At 39.8% G+C, this 20,663-nt stretch overlaps 1 long non-coding RNA gene across 1 annotated transcript; it reads left to right on the top strand.

Annotated features, from left to right (window-relative positions):
* The first annotated feature begins 4,833 nt into the window (after window positions 1-4,833).
* On the top strand, window positions 4,834-19,067 carry LOC132394061 (uncharacterized). The gene is made up of 3 exons (XR_009512157.1): window positions 4,834-4,969; window positions 7,895-8,076; window positions 18,704-19,067. It is a non-coding gene; the product is annotated as an uncharacterized LOC132394061 (long non-coding RNA).
* The last annotated feature ends 1,596 nt before the right edge of the window (window positions 19,068-20,663 follow it).

Here is a 20,663-nt window from a genome sequence, read left to right as displayed (position 1 = left end):
TTTCAATGTCAAACATAACGTATTCAAATGTCATTTTCTAAGTGCTGCTTATAAGATGTATGCATGTTAGATGTACCCCAAGTAGGATAAGTTTCAAAAGTGGAAAATAATCCAACCAGCTCTTCTGGAAAAAAAAAGTTCTCTCCTTTCAATCCTGTTGTATTTGTCAGTTATTAGGATAAAGAAGTTTAGTTCACCAACGCCACTACCATAGGATTTATGAATGGGCAATGAACCCAAAACAACAAATTTCACAACATGTGCCAGTGATATTAAAACCAATTCTGATTCTGATTCGAAATCTATAGTGACATCTTATGGATTGCATTCTCACCTCTGTGAAAAACTTTTAATTACAATTGATCATTGAGATAATTGTAGTTTTCAGAAATGTCCACATAATTGTTAAGATTAATGTTTGCTTCAAGACTTTGTAACATAATTTTGTATTAGCTCCCAGTCTTTCTGTAATATAAATGGCATATCTCGATTCAAAGATTCAAGGTACATTTATTATCAAAGTATGTAGGAAGTATACCACCCTGAGATTAATTCATGGATTATTAATTAATGTCTTTAATTCATATTCAAATTTTACTGAGTTAATTATCAAGCTTACATTAAGCATTGTGAGAGTTTTGTAGAATAGGTCAATTTGGCTGGACACAAAAAGGCATTATTGAAAAACAGTAACTTTGTTTAAAATACACATTAAAATATTGGAAAGCCAAAAAACCGATTAGGTCTTGAATTCAATGTATTGTATATGATTCATGGTTGTCTGTTGTTTCCATGATTAGTCTCTCACCATTCTCACCTACTCCTACATAATCTTCCTCCCATAAAAATGCTGAGGTACTGAAGATAAATTTGAGTCAACCAGGGAAGTTTAAGGCTACGTCCACACTACACCAGATAAATCCGTAACCTAAGCTTCTTCTTTTCATTTTTATCCTCCGTCCACACTAAGATGGTGTTTTCATCCCCCGAAACCGGAGCTTTTCAGAAAAGCTCTCCAAAAGTGTGTTTTTTTGAAAACGCTGTATTGGCTGGAGCTGTGTGGATGGGGTAACCAGAGACTTCTGAAAACGCTGACAGACCGCAGCACGTTATTTCATTGTTTTCTTGAATGCAACCTAACAATTTCAGAACAGACGGCAACGAGACTGAAGCCAGAAGAGTTAGAAATGTACTCACCAAATACTTTGACCCATAATTTATTGAATAAATAAGTATACTCACTTTGCCTGTTTTCTGTCCTTGCTTGTATGAAGGTGGTTTACCTATTTATGTAAGTACTTCTCTGACAATAAATGTGTAACAGCCTAATGTAACATTGTATGGAAATACAAGATAACACTGATGCAGACATGTTTTATACATTTAACAAGTTGCTTTATTAATGCAACAGAGTTGGTCAGTTTTTCAATGTTCGTCGTCAGCAGGGTCATACTGTCCCTGAACTCCCTGTCGGTTGCCTCCATACGTTCCAGTATTTGTTTTTTTTTTAGTTTTAAGTTCTCCTGTGCAAGAGCCAACAGCTGTCCGTCGTTTTAAGTTTTTCTAGTCTGTAACTACACAAACGTGCACTTTCACACTGAGATTCAACACCAAACGTGTCGCTTGTTTTCTGTAGATGTGTCCTGCACATGCGCAGTAGGAGGAGATTCACTGAAATCTCCGTTACAATGTGAACGGAGATATTTTTAAAAATGCATAGTGTGGATGCCTATCGTTTTGACGCGAAACCAGCATTTTCAAAATTATCTGGTCTAGTGTGGATGTAGCCTAAGTGTAGGTCAGAATCAGAATCAGGTTTATTATCACTGATGTATGTTGAGAAATGTGTGATTTGTGACAGCAGTACAGGTGTGACGTAATTAATTACTGTAAGTCACAACAACTCAATAAATAGTGCAAAAAAGGAATAGTGAAGTGATGTTCATGCATTCATGGCTGTTGAGAAAGAAGACTGTTCTGATTGCAGAAAGAAGCTGCTCCTAAAATGTTGAGTGTGTGTTGTCATACTCCTGTATGTCCTCCCTGAAGGTAGTAATGAGAAGAGGGCATGTCCTGGATGGTGAGGGTCCTTAATGATAGACAGAAGAGTTTCAGCAGATGCTGGAAAGCTTAAGCAACACACACAAAATGCTGGAGGAACTCAGCTAGTCAGGCATCATCTATGAAGGATGAACAGCCCCAGGCTGAGACCCTCGAAGTGTGTATGTTGCTTAATGATGGATGCCCCCTTCTTGATTCACTACGTTTTCAAGAAATCCTTGACGCTCGGGAAGCTTATGCCCATGACGGAGCTAGCTGAGTCTACAGTCCTCTGCTGTCTCCTTCGATCCTGTGCATTGGATTCTCCATATCAGGTAGTAATCCATCCAGCTCTCCATAGTACATCTGTAGAAACTTACAAAATAAAAATAATCCACAAACAGCCAATGAACTATAGCTGCTGCTTCTTCATGATTGCATCAACGTGCCAGGCCCAGGATAGATCTTCTGAGATGTTGTCGCCCAGAAACTTTAAGCTATTTATTATAATATTCTGATCTATTCTCTCTGAGGGATAGGGATCTCTCAGTAACAATTCAGTATCAAGCAAACAAGTGATTTCAAAAATATGTGTAATAGTTATGGATAGAATTGTTTCTGAAAAAAATGGAGACAATCAAAGTAATTTTCTTTCCTGAAGTATGGTAGCATAGGAATCAATATTATTCTAACTTTGATAGTCAAGCTTCATACTGGAATGTTTTACTGACTGCAGTAAATCCCAAACTTGTTCGCATTTTCCAAAAGGAACTTTGAATATTGATAAAATGTGAAAGCATACTCCCTCCTATGCTGTTACCTGCTAAACAAACCCATTCAGGTCTCCTATTTACACCTCATTCAGATGTACAGTTATCACCCTTTGTTACCTACATTTGTGTCACTTAATCTCTCCTGGTTCTCTCTCTTTGCTCTCTTCTTGCCGCTGACATCAGGAACCACAGGACTCATATTTCCAGGTTATTACCCCTCAACCATCAGGCACCTGAACCAAAGGGGTTGACTTCACTCATTCCAACTCTGAACTGTTACCATAACCTATGGACTCACTTTCAAGGACTCTTCATTTCATGTTTGCAATATTCATTACTTATTTATTATTATTATTTTGGATTTTATTTTCTATTTGCAGTTTGTTGTCTTTTGCACATTGGTTGATGTATCTGCTTTTTTATTGATTCCATGGTGTTTCGTTGTGTCTACTGCAAGGAAATGAATCTCAGGGTTGTATATGGTAACAATCAGAACTTTGATAATAAGTTTACTTTGAACTTTGATCATGATCTTTCCCTTTGTTCCCTCTGTCCCTCTCTTCTCTGCAATTGAAAACCTGCTTTGTTCTCAACTTCCTCCAGTTCCAATAAAGGGTCAATATTCTGAAATATTAGCTCTGCTTCTTCCTTTGGTGAGAATGTCAGAGCTGCTGTGTGCCTGCAGGACTAAATCCTGTTAAAACTAACAGGATTCGAGCATCTGCAGTGTTTTGCTACTGGTCGACTTTCCCCCTATCAACTCCACAACATTAAGACTTGTAATTTGTCAGAATACACTTCCTCTCAACACCCATGCAATCTATCAAATTTCTGGGATTAAACCTGGAGGCACACCTGCCTATATAGCTAATCAATACTTAAGGGAGTATGTGTCTGATTTATTTCTGACCTTCTTAATGTTTGAAAAGAGAAAGAATGAACAATTTTCAAAACATTTAGTAGTTTTGTGAGCTGCCCTCAAAACGTTGCCATATATTGCCAGCATCATCCTTATTTTGAGAGATACACAATGGAGAGTATCTTGAGAGGTGCACACTGCATTATAGCCTGGTATAGAAACATAAATATCGAAGAATGGAAAAGTCTACCTAGAGGGGTCGGTACAGCCCAGTCCCTCAAAGGCAAAGCCCTCACTTACATGGAGCGCTGCCACAAGAAAGAAGCATCCATCATCAAGGACTCCACCATCCAAGCCATGCTCTCTTCTTGATACCACCATCAGGCAGGACGTACAGGGCCCACACCACCAGGTTCAGGAACAATTATAACCCTACAACCATCAGGATCCTGAACCATTGTGTATAACCTCATTCACCACAACTCTGAGTTGATTCCACAATCTACAGATTCATATTCCGTGAATCTACAGCTCATGTTATCAGTATTATTTTTTCTATTTGTATTCTTTACACATTAGTTGTTTGTCAGTCTTAGTTCATATATAGTTTTTCATGAACTCTATCGCATTTCTTTATTCTACCTGAATCTCCAAGTAGTATATGGTAACATATAACCATATGTTACTTCAATAATAATTCTTTAAAATTCTTTGATAATAATAATATTTTGATTAACTTTTACTTTGACTTTGAATTTTCTCTCAAAAATATTTAGGCATCAGCCCACTGAATGAAAAAAGTAATAGTTCTATTATGTATAGATTCTGAATTCCCTAAGTAATTTCCTGTGTTATTGATTATAGTTTCAAAACCTTATAATGATTCACTAATAAGAGAAAACATTTATCCAAGTAAGCAGTTCGAAAAATTAATTAGCATTGCGCTAGGTAACGCAAATTTCACTGCTTTGCCCAGACTGCACTTTTATTCTATCTGGACCCTTTGTAGAGTCTTTGCAGTTGTTTCACTTATTGGATTACCATGAAGCAGAAATCTTTAAATCTCTGCAATACTAGAGGCCATCCCACTGGGCTCAGTAGGTTTCAACAACAGAGAAGAATGCTTTTGATTTCCAAAATACAGAAGCTGGGGCAGCAAGTTTAAACAAACATTGGCAAGAGAGGGAAGTGCTCTGCTGAAGTGCACGTGTTTACTGGCAGTGTGATTCCAACAGATTTAATCTCTATGATCTGGGAGGCAATGAAAAAGAAGTCACCATAGCTGCTTTTGGGTGAGGTAAGAAAAAGCTGTAAGATATTTACTCTACAAGAGATAAACATATAGTTTTGTTACTCATATTTCAATGTTTTCCTTACAAATGGTAGAAATGATATATTCAAAGACAAAAGATGTTGCATATCCTACTCAAATTATGCCAAATTATTATATATTATATAAAAACTCCCTAATGCATCCTTTTTAAATTGGAGTTTTATAAAATCAGTTGTTATCAACAACAGTTCAATATTGATTGCAATACTGTTAAATCACAAATTTTCTTATTTGACTTTTTTCTGATGATTTCACTAACTTAGAATTGTGCATTATAATTTCTCAAAAATATGTTGGAGGAAACCTTTAATTGTCAATTACCAATCTTCCCATTTGAACAACGGATGACTACCAACTGATCACTGATCATCTAAGCGAAAACTTCACAAAGAACTTTGGAATGTGCATTTAATAGTCCCTCCCAAAACATATGGGAAGAGGTTTCAACACCCAGTTCAAACTTCTATGCATGTTGTATGGTGCAAACCCACAATTTCTCTGGACATGAAAATGCTTCTTTGGGTTGCTAGAGAACTCTCCCTAAAATGTCATATTTGAAGATTTCAATGTGGCTGAAAGAACATCAGATTTTCAAGACATAATGCTGGCCCATGCAGGTTCAAAACATAAATTTATTCCATTTGTTATTTTACTGCTTTCAGTAAATCTAAATAGTGTCGAAACCGAGACCACAAATATTCATTTAACCTCAAACCTATGAATTTCCTGAAACTTCTCTACTGACACAAAGCAGCACATCTGTTTCTTGATAAAATATCCTTGCAGCTGACCTGAAAAGTTACCCATCAAAATTATACTGATTTAACCTTAAACTTTAAAGGAGTTTGTTTTTGTCCTGTATCTGTTAATGACCAACACACATTATTTAGAACAGGAATACAGAGAAGCTCCATTCCAGCAACGAAGAGAGATTAGTTTAAATAGAGTTAATTTTTAAACTCAGAAGTTATCACTCTTCGGAAATTTAACCTGATCTGGGGAGTTGAGATGAACAGATGGTGGAATTGGATGATAAATCATCTAATAACTTTTTCAGGGTAATAGCATTCTATTTCTGTGCAATGGTGAGCCTTGAAGCCTTCCACAGTAAAACCTTATGAATGCCTGGTGGGGGCACAATAAGGTTGATGTAAAATATATTATGGAGCCCAAAGGAACACTTCTACTTTTGCTTAAGTTTTATTTGCCTTAAGTTCTCTCCAGCTTCTCAACAACTAACTTTCCCATTCAAAACATGATTTCCAAAAATGATTTATCAGACTCTTCTCAAAGTTCAAAGCGAATTTATTATCGAAGTCCAAATATGTTACCATATACAATTTTTGCAGGCATTTACAGGAAAAAGAGAAGTAAAAATAGAATTTACAAAATACTTTACATGAACAGACAAAGCCTGACAAACAACCAATATACAAAAGAAGATAAACTGCAAATAAAGATTTTTAAAGATTAGCTTTATTTTTTCACACATACGCTGAAACATAGATCGTGCAGTAAAATGTGTCATTTGCATCAGCGGCCATTACAGTCTGAGGAAGTGCAGGAGTCAGCTTGCAAGTGTTGTCATACTTCTGTCACCATCATAGCATACCCAGAGCTTACTAATTGTAACCCGTACATCTTTGAAATGAGGGGGGAAAAGCGAAACACCGGGAAGAAATCCATGCAGTCACAGGATGAATGTAAGAAACTCATTACAGAAATTGAACCCCAAATGTTCATCACTTGTACTGTAAAGCATTGGACTAACTGCCTCACTACTATGCTGGCCCTATCTTCTGTACCACCAAGGTGCCCCTAGCTGCTACTTCACTGTGCCACCCAAATAAAAAATAATAATATCGAGAACATGAGTTGTAAAGGTCTTTGAAAGTGAGTTAATAGGTTGTAAAATTCAGCTTAGAGTAGTGCTGATTGAAGTTATACATGCTGGTTCAGGATGCTTGTAGAGTAATAATTATTCCTGAACCTGATAGTGTGGAAGCTAAGGCTTCAGTACCTTCTGCCCATTGGTAGAAGTGAGAAGAGGCATGGCCTGGACGGTGGAGCCTTTCATGATGGATGCTGCTTTCTTGCGGCAGTGCTCCATGTAAGTATATTCAATGGTGGGGAGGGTTTTACCTATGATGGACTGGGCTGTGTCCACCACCTTCTAGTATCCTTTTTCATTCCTGAGCACTGGTGGCCATGATGCAACCAGTTAGGATATTCTCCACTGTGCAGCTATAAAAGTCTGTCAAAGATTTTGGTGACATAACGAATCTACTGTATGCAAGCTTCTAAGAAAGTAGAGATGCTGTCATGCCTTCTTTGTGATGGCATTTATGTGTTGATCCCAGGACAGATATTCTGATATTTATTGACAAGGAATTAAAAGCTACTGATCCTCACTACCTCCAATCCCCTCTGATCCCCTCATAGATCTCCTGCTTCTTCCTCCTGTAGTCGATAACAAGCTCTTTGGGTTTGTTTTCTGAAGTTGAGTGAGGGGTTGTTTTCATGGCACCACACAACCAGATTTTCAATCTCCCTCTTACATGCCGATTTGTCACCACCTTTGATTCAGCTGACAGTGGTATCATCAGCTAACTTAAGTATGGCATTGGAGCTGTAATTAACCACACAGTCCTAAATATCAAGTAGGGTGCTGAGCTGTCTGCTGTGATGCACCTGTGCTGATGGAGAGATGTTGTTGCCAATCTGTACTAAATGGGGTTTGCAGATAAGGAAATCAAGCATGCAATTGCACAGGAAGTTACTGAGGCCCAGGTCTTGGAGCTTAGTGATCAGTTTCATGGGGACGATAGTGTTGAGTGCTGTGCTGCGCTCTACAGAGAAGATCTTGACATATGCATCTTCATTGTCCAGGTGTTCCAGAGCCGATTGAAGAGCCAATGAAATGGCATCTACTGTTGACCTGTTGTGAAGGCAGGTATATTGGAGCAGATCCAGGTCACTCCTCAGGCAGGAGTCAATGTGCTGTTTTACCCTTTGAGACCCAGCAGACAGTTACCCAATATACTTAGAAACCTAGAAACAAAGAAAATCAGGTAAGCCATTTTGCTCTTTTTTACTCCTGCTTTGGCATTCAGTGCAACTGTGGCTGATGTGAATTATCAATATTCCCAAGCTCTCCCCATTTCCCTTGATGCCCTTTGTGTCCAGAAAATCACATACCTCCTTCATAAATATGTTCAGTGATTTGGCCCCACCCTTATCTGCTAGAGAGTTCCACAGGGTCACTATAGTCTTAATGAATCTTTTCTCATTCTAGTCCTAAGTGTCTCATTGTGATCTCTTACCCTAGAGACTCCCACTACCTCAGAGGAAACATCCTCCCCACATCCAGCCTATCGAGCCCTGTTCAAAATTTTGCACATTTCAGCAAGGTCCTGCTTGTATTTCTAAATTCTATTGAATACAAGCTTAGTCAACTCAATTTCTGCTCAAATGACAGTCTAAGAAGGAAGCATCTGTCATCAGGGATCCCCACCATCTCGGTCATGCCAGGAAGTAAAAAAGCCTGAAGTCCCACAACACCAGGTTCAAGAACAGCTACTTCCCTTCAACCACACTGTTCTTGAACCAGCTGGCAAACCCTAATTTCTACAGGTTAGCAATATTATGACCACATTAACTGCTTTGGATTAAAATACTAAATTGTATTTTCTTGTAAATACTGTCTACAATTTATGTTTAATTAATGTTTTTTATGTTATGCTATGTGTCTATGATATGGCAAGTAAGTTTCTCAATGCTCCTATGCGTACACCTATTTATATTGAACATATCACAATAAACTCAACTTTGACAACCATCCCAACTATCCATGTTGTAAACTTCTCTTATATTGTCTCTGTGACAATAACGTTCTTTCTTAAATAAGGGGACCAAGAATGTGCAGAATATTCTTGCAGTGGGTCTCACTAAAATCTTGGAGAAATGTAAAAATACATCTTCAGTCATGTTCTCAAAACCCCTTGCAATAAAAGCCAGAAAGTAATTTCTCGTCTTAAAGGAATCCGGACAAAATCGAAACAGCAACAATTCCTTTTCTCCCACTGATGCACTTAGTTCTTCCAGCAGATTCTGTGTTGTACAAACGTGATAATATTCTGCCTTTCTGTTTTACCAAAGTTGATAATTTCAGTTATCCCTGTTGTGTTGCATCTGTTTTTCTTTGTTCTCTCAATTTACTTAAATCCTCTTGAAGGTTTCGTGCATAATTCTCACAGCCCATATTCCCAATACAGGAGGTTGTCCACAGATTTTCAAATGTTACTTTTTGTTCCCTTATCCAAATGATGCTTGTACTTTTATAGCAACAATGGAGGAGGTACATTGCATCCATGCTTATTCCTTTGGGCGCCCATTCTTGTGAGTGAGCTAGTCTTGCTCCTGGGGCAGTGCTTTGTACCGTGTGTGGGATGTGGGAAATCCTGGAGACCTCCACTCACCCAGATAAGCACATCTGCACCAGGCGCACTGAACTGCAGCTCCTGAGAGAACGTATTAAGGCACTGGAACTGCAGCTTGATAACCTTTGACTCAAATGAGAGAATGAGGAGATGATAGGAGCTACAGGGAGATAGTTACCCCTAGCTTGCAGGAGACAGTTAACTGTGTGACTGTCAGGAGAAGGAGGGGAAGTGCACAGCCAGTGCAGTGTACACCTGTGACTGTTCCCCTCAATAATAGGTATATAACTTTAGATACTATTGAGGGGGACGGCCTACTGCGGGCAGACAGAGTGACTGGGTCTCCGGCACTGATTCTGGTGCTTTGGCCTAGAGGAGCAGAGAGGTGAAGAGGACTCCAGTGTTGTAAGGGATTCCTTAGTCAGAGGAGCAGAGATGAGACACCTGGATGGTATGTTGCCTCCCTGGTGCCAGGATCAGGGATGTCTCAGATCATGTCCACGACTTTCTCAAGGGCAAGAGTGAGCAGCCAGAAGTCTTGGTGCATATTGGCACCAATAACATAGGTAGACAAGGTGTTAAATGGCCTGAATATTAGAAGGCCTGAACGGATTAGATATAGCAAAATTATTTCCCATGCTAGGAGAATCTAGGACTAGATAACCTAAGTTACAGAGAAAGGTGGAACAAGTTAGGTCTTTACTCTTTGAAGCATAGAAGATTGGGGGGGACTTGATAGAAGTATTTAAAATTATGAGGGGGATAGATAGAGTTGACATGGATAGGCTTTTTCCATTGAGAGTAGGGGAGATTCAAACAAGAGGACATGAGTTGAGAGTTCAGGGGCAAAAGTTTAGAGGTAACACGAGGGAGAACTTCTTTACTCAGAGAGTGGTAGCTGTGTGGAACGAGCTTCCAGTAGAAGTGGTAGAGGCAGGTTCGGTATTGTCATTTGAAGTAAAATTGGATAGGTATATGGACAGGAAAGGAATGGAGGGTTATGGGCTGAGTATGAGACTAGGTGAGAGTAAGCATTCGGCATGGACAAGAAGGGACAAGATGGCCTGTTTCTGTGCTGTAATTGTTATATGCTTATATGGTTATAAGAGGGCACGTCTTCAGGATTGAAGGACGTCCATTTAGAACAGAAATGCGGAGAAATTACTTTAGTCAGAGGGTGGTAAATCTGTGGAATTTGTTGCCACGAGCGGCTGTGGAGGCCAAGTCACTGGGTGCACTTAAGGCAGAGATAGATAAGTTCTTGATTAGCCAGGACACCAAAGGATATGGGGAGAAGGCAGGGGAGTGAGGATGACGGAAGAATTGAATGAGCCATGATTAAATGGTGAAGCAGATTCAATTGCCCAAATGGCCTACTTCTGCTCCTATATCTTATGGCCTTATGGTCTTAAGGTGAAGAGGGCCTGAAGAGAGATTTTAATGAGCTAGGTAGAAAGCAGAGAAACAGGACCTCAAGGGTAGTCATCTGTGGACTGCTGCCTGTACCACGTGCCAGTGAGGATAAGAATAGGGTGATTTGACATGTGTATGTGTGGCTGAGAAGCTGGTGGGGGTGGCAAGAGTTCAGATTTATGGATCATTGGGATCTCTTCTGGGGGAGGTATGACCTGTACAAAAGGGACAGGTTACACCTGAACCAGGGGGGTCCAGTATCCTTGCGAGTTGGTTGGCTAGAGTTTTCAAACAACATGAAGGTAGGTGGAGGGGCAGGTAGTTTTGAGGAAATAGGGAGGCTACAGAAAGACTTAGACAGGTGAAGAGAATGGGCAAAAAGTAGCAGATGGAATGTAGTGTCGGGAAGTGTATGGTCATGCACTTTGGTAGAAGAAATCAAAGAGTTGACTATTTTCTAAATAGAGAGAAAATACAAAAATCTGAGATGTAAAGGGATTTGGGAGTCCTTGTGCAGTATTCCTTAAAGGTTAATTTGCAGGTTGAGTCTGTGGTGAGGAAGGCAAATGCAATGTTAGCATTTATTTCAAAAGGACTAGAATATAATAGCAAGGATGTAATGTTGAGACCTTATAAAACAAGATAAGGGCCCCTTATCTTAAAAAGGGTGTGCTGAAACTGGAGGGTTCAAAGGAAGTTCTTGAAAGTGGTTCCAGGATTAAACGGTTTGTCATACGAAGAGCATTCAATGGCTCTGGGCCTGTATTCACTGGAATTCAGGAGAATGAGGAGTGACCTAATTGAAACCTATCAAATGGTGAAGGGCCTTAATGGAGTGGATGTGGAGAGGATGTTTCCTATGATGGGGGAGTCATAAGACCAGAGGACACAGCCTCAGAATAGAGGGATGTCCTTTTAGAATGGAGATGAAAACTTACAGTCTTTTAACATCTTTGGATTATTTTTACTGTGACCATGGTCTGTTTTTTTATCAATTATGCTATTGTTTGCACTGTTGTAACTGTATGTTGTAACTACATGGTTTTGTGCAGGTCTTGTAGTTTTAGTTTTTGGTCTTGTTTTGTCTGGTGGATTTGGAACACGCTAAGACGGTAGCGCAATATTAATACGCAACAGCCTCTCCGAACTCTGGATTGGGGATTGCCAAACGTTGTGTGGATTCTCTAGCGTAGTCTGTTTTGTCATATGCTTTTGTGATATCATTCTGGAGGAACGTTGTCTCATTTTTTAACTGCATTGCATTTGTGGTTTCTAAATGACAATAAACTGAATCTGAAAAGGAATTTCTTTAGATAGAAAGTGGTGAATCTGTGGAATTTAAGGCAGAAATTGATAGATTCTTGATTGGTTTTGGCATGAAAGGATACAGGAGGATATTGGGGCTGAGAGAAAATGATGATGAATTGGTGGAGCAGACTCAATGGGCCAAATGGCCTAAGTCTGTTTCTGCAGCTTATAGTCTTACTCCTGAGAGAGCTACCTCATCAGTGTCATTCCCCTCCTTATTGTTATGCATCTCTGCAAATAATGCATTATATTTTAAATAGTGAATAGGAAAGGATTTTGGAGATATTGCAAGCCTATAATTAGACGACCTATCAAATTTTATCCTGACAAATAACCCTATTATATTTTTATTCATGGAATCATCCCATTGAAGTCAAATTCTTTAGAGCAAACTCTGAGAAATTGTTTAAGGAGTATCAGAAAAAAATTAAGAAGGAATGGGAAAAAGAACTTTTTTGTCTTATACTCACTGAGCAATGGGAGAAAATTTTACAATTAGTCAATTCTTCTTCTATTTGTGCTAAACATGCCCTAATACAATTTAAGGTTGTACATAGGGCTCACATGTCCAAGGATAAACTTGCTCGATTTTATTCTTATGTTAATCCAACCTGTGACAGATGTCATTCTGAATTTGCTTTTGGTCGTGCCTTGGCTTGCAAAATAGTTGGAAAGATATTTTCGGTATTATTTCAACAGTTCTGAATATCAAATTGCAACCGCATCCTATTACTGCAATTTTCGGTTTACCAATGGTGGATAATAGTTGTTTATACCCCTTAGCCCGGTGGATGATTGCATTTGTTACATTAATGGCTAGAAGATCTATCCTATTGAACTGGAAAGAAATTAATCCTCTAACTTTATTTCAGTGGTTTTCTCAAACTATTTCTTGTTTGAGTTTAGAAAAAATTAGAAGTGCTGTCTTTGATCCTTCAGTTGAATTTGAAGAAACTTGGAGACCATTTATTCAACATTTTCATATGAGCTAAACTGACTTTTCCTAAAACTTACTTTTATTCTCCTTAATTATTTGGATGGAGGTACGGAGTTATTGATGCTACTGTGTATATTTGACATAATGCAATGGCCCATGTTGGTTAGGTTTTTTTTTTCTTTTTTGGGGAGGAGTTTCTTATTTACTCCATTTTTCATAATTACTATGAGTTTGGGAGGTTATTATATATGGATTATTATCTATTTGTATTTATACCATAACCTATTAATTATGTACTCTCAAGCTCTCTGTATTCATGTTTCATTTATGTTTGTTTAAAATTAATAAAAAGGTTTTAAAAAGAGGAATTGTTTAAGCAAAAACAGTCGACAAAAAAAAAATTAGATACACTCTAAATGTTACCCTATAGCTCCTTGGCATAGCATATCCCCAACTCGACCATTAAATCAATCAATCAGATGGACCATGGTACAATGGTCCATCAGAAGGGCTTGCTGTAAGAAGTACCAGATCTCTCTAACAAGGAGATGCTAGCTTGGAAAAGCTAAAACAGGGGCTGAATGCATAATAAATGGTAAAAAAATTGACTTAACAGATCCCACGACCATCATGTTAGTTAAAAGCTCTGCAGATCTGACTCTTCTAGTTGGGCAACTAAGCATAATGTAGAAAGAGGCTTCAATAACATTTCCATCCTCAGTGAAAATATTGAAGAGATTTAACTGCAGAGAAAAACAAATGTCCCTGTAGAATGAGAAGAGTGATGAGAGAATACCGCTGTGTGTAAAGATGGGAAGAGAACAGACTACAGAACAAAACAGGTTTAGAAATTATGATTTTAAGTGAAATGATTTGCCTTTAAACACCGCAGAGTGAAATGGAATTTGAATTGGCATTGTTTATGTAGGGCTCTCAGTACCATTAACTGTGGTGTTAACTTTTAAGGAAGGTCGTTGTGGATGGAACCGGAGGTGTGAGCTCCAACATATTAAAATATTATGTGCACAAACTGATAAGCTTGCTGATTTGGTGCCTTTATTTTATCTGTTTCTACTAACATCATTAAGAAATCATTATAAAGTTGTAATTATTTACTCACCTTTGGTGTATTGTTTGATATTCATGTTGTGAGCTTGTACTGGGGGAGATTTACACCGTATCCACTCCGGAGTGATTGCACTGTTGTCAGGGCGACGGCGGTTCACCCTTGGCAAACGAGAGTAAATTGAGGGCTCAGACGCTATTGCCATATATAGTGAGGTACAGTGAAAAGTTTGTCTTGCATACTATTCATACAAATCATTTCACTACACAGTACATTTAGGTAGGATAATGTAAATCAATAACAAAGCAGAATACAGTGAAACATCTACAGAGAAAGTGCAGTGCAGCAAGAAAATAAGGTGCAAGGTCATAATAAGTTGGATTGTAAGAGTCCATTTTGTTGTACTATGGAACCATTTAATAGTCATATAATAGTGGGGTAGAAACCGTCCTTGAGCTTGGTGGTACATGCTTTCAAGTTTTTATATCTTCTATCCAATGAGAAGGAAAGAAGAGAGAATGTGGGAACTTTCATTATGCTGGCTGCTTTACTGAGGCAGTGAGTATAGACTTCTACACTTATATACCAAGGTGCGGTTTGTGTCCGTGATGTGCTGACCTGTGTCCACAATTCTCGGCATTTTCTTGTAGTCACAAGTGGAGCAGAGGTGTCATACCAGGCTACGATGCATCCAGATAGGACTATTTCCATGGTGCATCATAAAATAACTACGATGGGAACATGCCAATTTTCTTGAGCCTCCTGAGGAAAGAGAGGCATTGGTGAGCTTTCTTGAACGTGGTTTGGACCAAGGTAGGCTTTTGCTGATGTTCATTCCTAGGAATTTGAAGCTCTAAGCCCCCTCAACCTCAGCACCATTGATGTGGATACAATCATGTGCATTGCTCCTCTTCCTGAAGTCAATAACTTGCTCTTTTGATTTGCTGACATTGAGGAAAAAATTGTTGTCATAACACCACTTTACTAATCTTTCTATCTTCTTCTTGTATTTTGACTCGTCATTACTTGAGATACAGGCCACTGCAAATTTGTAGATTGAGTTAGAACAGGATGTGGCCACACAGTCATGAATGTATAGCAAGTAGAGTAGGGGACTGAAGACTCAACCTTGTGGAGCACCAATCTGGGAAACAATTGTGGTGGAGACTTTGCTGCTCACCTTTAATCATGTTCAGGAAACCAAGAACCCAGTTGCAGACAAGACATTGACTCCCAGGAATCAAAGGTTGTGAATGAGTTTGCTTGGACATACAGTATTGAAGGTGAGGATGTTGTTACTAAACAATAGTCCAATGTAAATGCCAGAGATTAATTTAAGGCCAGGGAGATGGTGTTCACTATAGACCTGTTTTGGTGGTAGGCAAATTGCAGTGGGTCATTGTTGTCTGGGAGGCCGGGGTTTGAGAGACATGCCTCTCAAAACCCTTTATCATGGTGGATGAAGGATGGGTAATAGTCATTAAGGTATGTTACCTTGTTTTTCTTAGGGACCAGAATGACGGTGGTCTTCAGGTGGGAACTACAGACTGAACCGGTAAAATGCTTGAAGAGAATATTCTGCAGATTTCAGCCAGCCATGTGAAATTAGGTCTGACAGAAATAATTGATGAGAACTCGCATCAGAGTGAAGCAGTTGAAGATAATACTGTATGCTGGGGAAGGAAAAGGGTTTTAAGAATATTCTGCAAAGTGAATCAAGTCACAAGAGAACATTGCGGCATGCAACAAATAAAGGGAAAACACTGTGAGCTAAAGAATCATTCACACCATGAGTACCCCGGTCAGGTAGAAATGATCATACTGAGCCAATCAAGTACAGGTGCTCTGATAATAGTTCATTCCTAACTTCATTAACCCTGGATGATCAGTCTAAGAAAAGGCCTTATGGCCATATCCCTTAGGCACATCCTGATATTGTTGATGCTAGTTTTGATAACTCCATGCCCATTTACTCAGGGTGTTCAAAGGTCTGGTATCTTTCTGAGATAATGGGACTTTCCTTGAGGCAGAGATTTTCTTTAGTCTTGCTGAAAGTTTTATATGGCAAGCCATTCTTGAGAGGCTTAAAGTGACTAGAATTTCCTGTCGTGGAAGATAACCCGATGGCCTCACAATTTCTGTCACTCTGTCGCTTTAACAGTAGCTCACTAGTTGCAATGGATGGAAGTCACTCGTGCTTGTGGAGAGCCACTGCATATTGGGTCTTCAAGTCTAAGATAGGTCCTTCTGCTTCCATTGAAAGCTTTACCATAACATGAACTGTGTTTTATCTAGTAACAGCATTAACCCCACAGGATCTGCCACCATTGAGAGATTAACTAGTACTAGAAGATATTTATTACTTTTGTTTCATGATCACAGATTAACTCTTATGCTTCAGTCTTCCCCTCTTCATGAGTACTTAGCTCAGCTGATTGAAGGTAATAAACTGTAGAGCCAAACTTGTTGGGAGGTAAGCTGCCAGGTCAAAAGGTGAAGGTGGTATGATGCAAACTGAGGGGAGGAGCAAGTGAACAGTCCAGAGTGAAAAAATAAAAGATTGAGTGAAACAAGGGAGCTAAGTGAACAAAGGGAATTCTCTGCAGAGTAAAGGATAATGTGTGAGAGGTAGCAGGACAGGCGGCCTGGTTGTGTAGTGGTTAATGCAGTACTATTACAGCGCCAGTGATCGAGGTTCATTTCCCTCCACTGTCTATAAGCAGCTTGTACATTCTCCAAGTGACCACGTGGGTTTCCTTTGGGTGCTCTGGTTTCTTCACACATCCCAAAGCGGTACAGGTTATTAGGTTAATTGGTCACATGGTTGTAATTGGGCCAGAAGACATGCTGTGTCACTAACATAAAGAGAGTGAGATGAGTGAAATGGCATCCACCTCACAGACTGGTTTTGGCAGATGGCAAATTGTAGTGGGTCAGACACGCAGAAGAAGGGAATGAGTGAATGAGGAGATGGTGAAGAGTGAAAGCTGGGAGTGAAATGAGTGAAAATCCTATGCTGCAGAGAGAGAACCGTAAAGAGAGAACACTGCAAAGAAAACTAAGAAAGAGAATCTACTGCCAAGTGATACATTTGTAGAGATTGTGTTCTCAAATGGAATGAGTGATTATATTTACCGCAGGGTGAAACCAGGGAAGGGTGCACACTACAGGGCAAGGTGAGTAATGGCTTTGCAAGTGAGGGAAATATGTCACAGAATGAATGAAGGAAAAACGATGCGGAGAGAAGCAATTGATGACAAGCAATGAACAAAGACAACAAAATACCGAGAAAAAAGAATGAAATGAAAACACTGCAGAGTGAAATTATTGATGACAACACAGAGTGGAGTGAAAAATGTTATAATGCCACAGGGTGAACTGAGGGAGGAGAATATACTACAGTGAGAAGAGTGATGAGAGAGCACTGCGGAATAAAAAGTAGTGAGCAGAGTAAAATCAGGAAATGTAGTAACCTGCAGAGTGAGGCGAGTGCTGAGAGAGCACTGAGAAATGAACAAGGGGGGGATGAGGACGCAAGAAGAATAGAGATTGTGGTCTCAAGGTCATTGCCAAGCAGTAAAACTTCTCCACATCACTACACTTTCCTAGTTCTAAACAGCTTGAAATGAGCATCCAGATAGCCATGGAGAGAAATTGGTGGAGGGGAAACAGAACTGAACGAAATGTGGGAAGACAACATGGAGGGAAATGAGTGATTCAGATACACTGCAGAGTAAAACAGCCTGACAAGAAGATTGAAATGAGAGGGAAGTGTTTATTGTAGTCAGTGCTTCAAAACCCTTTACAATCAGAAATTATGGTCCTCAGGTATGTGGCCAAGATGAATGGCTGAATGATTGGCTGCAGGCAATGTATGAATAAGTACCAGTCCTTCTAGAAAAAGGAAGTGTGGACAGTTTATAAAAGGTGGAGATGTTTGAAAACTTCTGTCTTATTATGATGGTTTGAAATTTTATATCATGTTTGTAACAAAAGCGATCTTCTTTTGCTTTTAAAGTAGAATATTATTGCCATTTCCTTGATATTTCTAATATTTATTCAACTCTGCAAGTATGTCAAATGATCTGGTGTTCACTTCCCTCCAGGGCTGAACATCCGGAGATTCGGCACACTCTGATAGAAGATATTTCTACTAAGTAATACTTAGGGAGAGACATGCACGCACACTGCCACATTTACAAATGTGTTTTGTATGGCATCTTAGAAAAACAAAAAACATTACTGTCCACTTTTAGATCCAGCTCTCCAGTGGTGGCATGGCAGTGTAGTGGTTAGTGCAATGCTTTAGAGTTCCAGCAACCCGGGTTCAATTCCCACCGCTGCCTGTAAGGAGTTTGTAAACTCTTCCCATGACTGTGTGAGTTCCCTTCAGTGCTCTGGTTTCCTCCCAGTCGAAAGAGCTACTGGTACCTGTTGGAGATTAGGAGACAATGGTGGCTAATGGTGACTTCTTTGCTTACATCTTCGGAAACAGCTCTATTTCTATCATTAATATCTCTATTTTCCCTTTTCAGAGTTCTTTTGAAGACACTGACCTGGAGTTACACGCTGACTTCAGTTCTTTGTGGGAATGGGACCGGCTCTCGGGGTCTCACGGCTGGCCACTATTCGAAATAGCAAGGATGCGGCCATGAAGATTAGCTTGCCTTTGGAGTTTTGGGATTTTGTGGCTGTGGAGGCGGGCGGACTTGATGTCGCTGCCTTGGCAGGAAATTGATGTGTCGTGGGAGACGGAAGATCAAAAGCAGCAAGCTGGCTTCTGGCTGTGTGCACAGAGACCCGAGTTCTTTGGGCGCAGAGCTCAGGAAAAGCAACACAACGGACTTTTAACATCACAAATCAGCAAGTTGTTTGTTATGTCTCCCCTCTCACTGCAAAATGGAGACACCTGTTTTTCCCTTATTAGGGAGAGGGGGAGGGGGAGGGAAAGGGAGAGGAAGAGGGAGAGGGCACCTGTGGTATATCAAATTACTGGGTGAACAAGTAGTCTTTGAGATACTGCAAGTTTTTGTCTTTACTGATGCTTTGTTGCACACTTGAGTGCTTGGTGGGAGGTGTTGTTGCTTTTTTTTGCTGATGGGGAGGGGGATCGCTGCTTTGTTGCTGCTTATGCATGGGAAGGGGAGCTTGGAGGGCTTTGGGGTTCTAACAGTTAAATGGTGTTCATTCTTTGGGGCCCTCCTTTGGTTTTGTGGATGGTTGCGAAGAAAAAGAATTTCAGAATGTATATTGTATACATTTCTCTGACATTAAATGTACCTTTGAAACCTTTGAAAGGTTATTGCAAGTTGTCCCATGATTAGGCTCAGATTAAACTGGGGGATGTTGGGCCAGAATGACTTATTCCAAGCTGTATCTCAATAGATGAATGAACACAGCTGGAAGCCTGATTTACTAGATGCCAGACAGAACTCCCAGGATTTGAGAAAATGGAGACATATGTTACCAGCTGCTACTGAAGATCACTGCTTTTAGAATGCTCTTTAGCATCTGGTGAACTTTCAGTCCACAGTCACTTGACCCCTGAACTTGGAAGCTCTCAGTCAGCCATCAATATTGCACCTGCACCTTTCCTCCACCCACAAAGAAGGGTTTGGTCTTCCCTGCCTGATGGTCATGCTTCGATGCTTATCCCTACCAAGGCCTACTTCATCCAACTGGAAGATTTCCAACCAATTTTCATCTTTTCAATATAGCAACAGTTTGGAGCAATCTATCACAAAGTTGGCAGTTGCATATTTAGAGCTGAAGGAATTCAGCAGATCAGGCAGCCATCTAGGAAAATGAATAAACAATCAATGTTTTGGACTGAGATTCTTCACCAGGACTGGAAAGAAAGGGGAAAGATGCCAGAATATAAAAGTGGGAGGTGGGGAAGGAGGACAAGTTAGAAGGTGATAAGTAAAGCTATGTGGATGGGAAAGATAAAGCAGTGGAGAAGAAGGAATCTTACAGGAGAGAAGAATCTACCAAGTGGGAATGGGAAGAAGGAGGGGCAACAGATGAAGGTGATAAGCAGGTGATGAGAAAATGTAGGAGGCTATAGTGGGGAATAAAAGAGGGCAATGGGAAGGAAAAAAAGAAAAAAAATTACCGTAAGGAGAAATCGATGCTCACACCATCAGCTTGAAGGCTACCTAGGTGTTTCTCCTACACCCTGAGAGTGGTTTCATCATGACAGAAGAGGAGGCCTTGGACTGACATGTTGGAATAGCAATGAGAATAGGAATTAAAATAGTTGGCCTCCAGGAAATTCCACTTTTAGCAGATGGAGCAGAGGGGTCCCCCAATTTACATCAGGTCTCACCAATGTAGAGGGGGCCACATCAGGAGCACCAGATGCGTCACATATTCGTCATGTTTCAGGAAAACATATGCCAGTGATATTAAACCTGATTCTGATACTGGCACAGCACTAAAACAGCAGGCATCATTCAAGCCAGCTTTTGCCAGGAGGAAATGTGGCTTCTTGTT

This window comes from Hypanus sabinus, chromosome 5, assembly GCF_030144855.1.
Source record: "Hypanus sabinus isolate sHypSab1 chromosome 5, sHypSab1.hap1, whole genome shotgun sequence".
NCBI lineage: Eukaryota > Metazoa > Chordata > Chondrichthyes > Myliobatiformes > Dasyatidae > Hypanus > Hypanus sabinus.
The sequence above is the reverse complement of the archived record's forward strand: the minus strand, read 5'-3'. Positions and strand labels throughout refer to the sequence as shown.